This window comes from Lycium barbarum, chromosome 4 (genome assembly GCF_019175385.1).
Source record: "Lycium barbarum isolate Lr01 chromosome 4, ASM1917538v2, whole genome shotgun sequence".
NCBI classification, from domain to species: Eukaryota; Viridiplantae; Streptophyta; class Magnoliopsida; order Solanales; family Solanaceae; genus Lycium; species Lycium barbarum.
Genome location: NC_083340.1, coordinates 144,277,651 through 144,283,479, shown reverse-complemented (window position 1 = coordinate 144,283,479; position 5,829 = coordinate 144,277,651). Strand labels below are relative to the sequence as shown.

Genomic DNA, 5,829 nt, shown 5'->3' with positions numbered 1-5,829 from the left:
TATTTCACACTAGTATATGAGGTTCAACTACGGGGCACTAAATTCTGTTAAACCTGTGAACGCATTGTTGAATTAGTCATTGCTATCCGGTGATCTTTAGATATAATGTAAAAATCTTGAAATTAAATCCATATGTATTTGTAGCTATTTATGTCTACTTTTCTCATTACAATCTATAAATAGAACCTCCTATATACATTGAGAGAAGAGGCCGCGATAAGAAAGGTCACAAAAAAGAAACCAAAAGGGGAATGGAGTGAGAGTATTCAACTGACCATCATTCAATCCATGTGTGGCTCCGCCACATCTCATAAAATATAGATATACTTCTATCTATGCTTTGTTTTTTCACACACTTATATGATTCAACTCCGAGACACTAGATTATGTTAAACCTGTGAACCGATTGTTGAATTAGTAGTTATTGCTATCTGGTGTTCTTTAAATATAATGTAAAGATCTTGAAATAAAATCCATATGTATTTAATAGAACCTCCTACATACGAATTCATTAAGAGAAGAATTAGCAATAAGAAAGGTCAAAAAAATAGAAAACAAAAACGAGAATGGGGTGAGAGAGGCTCGAACTCTCGACCTCAGGATTACTCTTAGCTATGAGACCTACGCGCTAGCCAACTGCGCCACCACCCCGTTGTTGTTGAGCAGTTCATAATATCTTAATTATATATTGTTGGACAGCTACATCTCGTCTCAAATTATTTGTTGTTTTTTTAGTTTTACACGTCCCTTAAGAAATACGTAATTATGAGGGTAGTTGAATAACTTTACCTTTATTTATGTCTAAATTATAATCTCTCTCCAGAAATGTTTACTCTATTTATGCGTCATCTCCATTAATGATAGAATTCTATTAAGGGTAAAATGGGAAAAATAATTAATTGTGCCTAAAATAATAAATAATTTGAGACGACTATTTTTAGTAATCACGTCAGATAATTTGAGACGGAGGGAGTAGTTGGCTAGAGGTATCTCCGGGACTATAAATGAGTGTTAGAGTACCATTACATTATGTATGATTCTTTAAGAAATTATTTAACAATATTAACGGAAATTAATGATTTTGTAATAAAATCATAAAGAATGATATGTATTTTAGTGAGCGTTGGATATAATAATATTTAAAACTTGCCTAATTAAGCCCGAAACTTACGCCAAATTATAATTAAATTTATCTTACGGAGGAGACGGAATTTTGATAAAAGCATGTGAACCCGAATACTCTTTGAAAGAGAGTATGGTCTCATTTGTTTTCATTAAGATTAAGGCGTCTGAATCTGAATGCACATATAAATGATTAAGATGTTGTCTCTAGATCTGAATACTGAATAATTCATACTGTTTGCTTTTCAGCATCTGTGTGCACAATGTATTTATTTAAATATAATAAATATACAATCCAAATAAAAAAGTAACTAAATATTAGAAAATAAATATAAATTTAACAAAATAAAAATATTATTTGATAAAAAATAAAACATTTATGTTTGCTAGTAATGATGGAGATGTTTGTAGTGGTGGTGCGTGGGTGGTGGTGCGGTGGGTCTGGGAGTCGAAGTGGGGGTAAGGTAGATGGGTGGTGTTGGTGGGGGAGGGGGTTGGGGTGGAGTGGATAGGTGGGAGTTGGGGGGTGGAGTTGGTGTTGAGTGGGGGGTAGGGGTTGGGGGTGGGTTGTGGTGTGGGGTCGTGGTGGTGAGGGGGTTGGGGTGATGTTGGTGGTGGTAGTTAGTGCAGGGTGGGGTGGGTAGTAGAGGGTTGGGATGGGTGGGGAGTGGGGTGGAGCCAGTGGTAAAAATTAATCCATACAAAATATCTCTTAATGATATTAAGACTTTGTTCAAGATCTTAATGATTAAGATCTATTCAGACCAAATAAGTACTTTGATCTTAATGTAAACAAATCCATTTCATAGCCTAAAAGTCTGAATCATTCAAATTCAGACCTCCATTAAGTGCAAACAAATGAGACCTGATACTCCCTAGATAACGTGTTTAGAAGATCACTCACTAATTTACTAGTTGGGTATATAAGACACTTTGAAAATGTAGGGTGTGTAAATGGTTGCCCATGATAAAGAGGTGTGTCACAGGGATTTGTTCTCAAGATTAGAAGGTAAATTATGTATTCTCTCAATTAACTACTCCCTCCGTCTCATTTTATATGAAGGTGTTTGAGTCAGCATAAAGCTTAAATAAAGGAAGAGTTTTAAACTTGTGTTCTAAAACAAGCAATTGAAATTTATGTGGCTAGAAATCATTTCATTAAGGGTGAAAAGGTAAATTTGAAGTTGAATTGTTACTAAATATAGAAATGTGTCATTCTTTTTGCCTTTTGGGACAGACTAAAAAATAAAGAGTGTCATAAAAATTGGGACAAAGGAAACATGATTCATTGATACCGACGTATGTGAAAGTATGTTGTCATGTATTCTCTAAATTGGTATAAATATCGAGTGCGTGTAAGATTTTGTCGATATAATATAGTATTGATATGACATATTGCCTACTTTTATTGAATACCTAAAATTAGGGGTGGACGTTCGGTTTTTCGGTTCGGTTTTATCAAACTTCGGTTTGGCTATTTCGGGTTCGGTTTTTTGAAGGTGGACACCGAACACCGAACCAAACTAGTTCGATTGGGTTCGGTTCTTTCGGTTTGGTTCGGTTTTGGTTTTTTCAATTCGATTTTTTTGATATGATATTAGAAGCGATTCCCTTGACACTAATTCATATTCTCAAAAGCAATAAAACATAAAACTGATAAATTGAAATCAAAATCAAACAAACAGGATATACAAGAATAGAAAACTATAACCATGATATAGGATTACTAGGTGTTATATACATACCGTAAGAATAATTATGAAAACACATAAAGGACATACATTAATCCGAAAGACACATCCTAATTGTCTTCCTTAACATATTTGATTTTCTCAACTGAAGTAGAAAATTAGGGATACAAATGCAAAAGAGGGCTTGTTACAATTGGGTTTTTTTGGCTTTAAATTTAATGGGCCTGGACTATTTTTTTTTTTTTGGGTAATGTATTAAATTTCGGTGTGTGTTCGGTTTTATCAAACTTCGGTTCGGCTATTTCGGTTTCGGTTTTTTGAAGGTGGACACCAAACTAGTTCGGTTCGGTTCGATTTGTTGATGGTTCGGTTCGGTTCGATTTTTCGATTTTCGGTATTTATGCCCAGCTCTACCTAAAATGACCAGACAAGGAGAGGAGAAAGATGCATATATTTCCTATAACAGAAAGGCACAAGCCCACAATAAACTAAGTGGAGGTCATTTATAGAATCTTTTAATTTGAGGCACAAGATAAGAAGCAACATGATAACCACAAAGTGAAAGAGTCCTAAAAATTCAATCTTTGCATTATTTGATACACAGAAAAGTCACTAAGTCTTCCATTTTGAGTTTTGACAAAGACTTTTAAGCAGCCACTTCTTCTAGTGCTTCCTAAAGAAAAATGTTTCTTTAACTAATTTAACTTACCGATAACAATGTGTGTGTGTGTGGCTCTTTCTGGTGTTCAAAATTAAAATAGTGGTCTGAATTTCGAAAGTGATCACATAGTGTGAAGTTTTAAGTTCAAAATTGATACTTTCAGACTAAGCGTTTAATTTTGAAAAAGTGGCTAACTTAATACAAAGGTCGCAAAAGGTGGCCACTTGATGTAAACAACACTATATTGCTTTAGCAATTTTGTATTTGAAATTCATCGAATCAATTAATTCGGATTCGCATTGCATAAGTTTGCTACGAAGTTAAGATGCTCCCCACCAATTAAATGGTTTGATATATTCATGTTTTATTGAGATTGATAATGAGGCTTAGAAAAAAGGGGAATTTTCATTATGGTGCATACATGTGTAAGAAACAAATATATGGTTCTATTATGAGCACGAATAAAGAATTATCTAACATATTTTCGTAAAGGAAATAGTCGATAAAACTTAAGCCAAAAATAATAAATATATGATTACTTCTAAGTCTGTCAAATTAATATAATAATAGATAGCAAAATCATTTGAGATGCCTTCAGAGTTCACACTATAATTAGCAATAAATACTCTTTGCTTTTACATATCCAAAGCTAAGAAAACTCATCATTTATCAAGAGATTTATCTGCATTTACTTCAAATTTATTTTTAAGTGTTGATACATATTATTCCCGAGGTATGTAATGTAATTAACATGTTTCAATTTTTATTTTCTTTTGATTTATTTTATGCAGAGGAATTCACCCTTTGATGGGTCAGCCAAAGGATGAACATATGGACTGGACTCTGCCTTGAAGTGGGCTAGTTTCCCAACAAGGGCCACAATGATACCAACTGATAAGATTTATTTTGAGGATCTTTAACATTTTTAGTAAAACGGCAAAACAAAAATAATCAAAAGACTTATTTCGTCTTTGTGATTTTTTCAAATAAAAATTATCTACCAATAGGATTATTCGTATTGTATAGTCTCTTCTGAAGCCACTCTTTTTTTTTTTTTTTTTTGGAGATCCTATCTATGTTAACTTAGTAGGTTAAACTTCACCTTTAAGAATAAGAGGGTGAACTTTTATATATTTTTTAGACAAATTTAGCTCACCTATCGAGGACAAAAGTTAAATAGTAGCTTCAAAAGAGGTCAGCTGTATAAGTGCCTCAGATCAATAGGTGAAATGGAATGGATCCTTCTTTATGATTTTTCACCCGATATTTCATATCTATTGTAGGACGTCAATTAATCAAAGCTGACGTCACACATAAGCTTATTAAAATGAAATGGTTTTGAATAGAACAGTACTATTGAAAACAGAGAATTTATATAGCCAATATTAACTAATTAATTTGAAATTGAAGCGCAGTTGATTGATTGATTGATTTGTTGTATTGTTTATGTATACCCTTGAAACTCGGTTTCACGAATTATTACTCTATGTGCGAAGTATATAATTAAGCTTAGATATTATTTTTTACAGCGGGCACTTACGATTTAAAACGATATGATACTTGAACAAAACATGCAAACTGAAAAAAAGGGTGGAGAAAAAAGCAAACTAACGAACAACACGCAAAACTTGTCCTCAAAATCATTTTCAGCATGAATTGTAGTCACTTTACAAGTTTGGCATGAATTTTATACAATCTAACTACTAAAAGTTAGCTTAATGTATGTTCCACATCTAGCTAGTCATTCGAAAAGCTTGTTCAGCCTCGTTAAAAATCATCTAAAAAGGAAACAAAAATATTAGTCTTTTTCTTCCTCAAATATTTACTTTTAAGTGCTTGTAGGTTTATTGAGTTGATTGCTCAGATGGTCATTCAATTTTGAGTATTGGCAATCAAAATCCTTTTTTTTTTTTTTTTGTCTTTCAAAAGCCACTTTACTTTACCTAGTCAGCTTCAATGGCCATCTTCACTAAATTTTGTATTTTCAAAATAAAACACTAATTAAGAATTTGACTCATTCATTAGAATCCAGCCCCACCCCAAACCGACCTATTACTGACCAGACCCAACACTTTTTATTCAAAAAATATGTTCAGGCCCTCATTTCATGAGCTCAAACCCGAGATAACTAGTTAAGAACGAAGGAACATTTAACATTCCGTCACACCCCCTTCAGTGGTACTAGATTGCAATTCTACTACTTTCTCCGTCCCAATTTATGTGATATAGTTTGACTATGCACGGAGTTTAAGAAAGAAATGATAAAACTTGTGGTCTAAAACAAGTCATAGATATTTTTGTGGCTGTAATTCATTTTATCAAGGATAAAAGGGGAATATTAAAGTTAAATTATTT

The 5,829-nt window shown here is 33.0% G+C and overlaps 1 non-coding gene across 1 annotated transcript; it reads right to left on the bottom strand.

Moving 5' to 3' along the window:
- Positions 1-567: 567 nt before the first annotated feature.
- On the bottom strand, positions 568-651 carry TRNAM-CAU (transfer RNA methionine (anticodon CAU)). Its single transcript is given in 2 exon segments — positions 568-603; positions 614-651. It is a non-coding gene; the product is annotated as a tRNA-Met (tRNA).
- Positions 652-5,829: the final 5,178 nt, after the last annotated feature.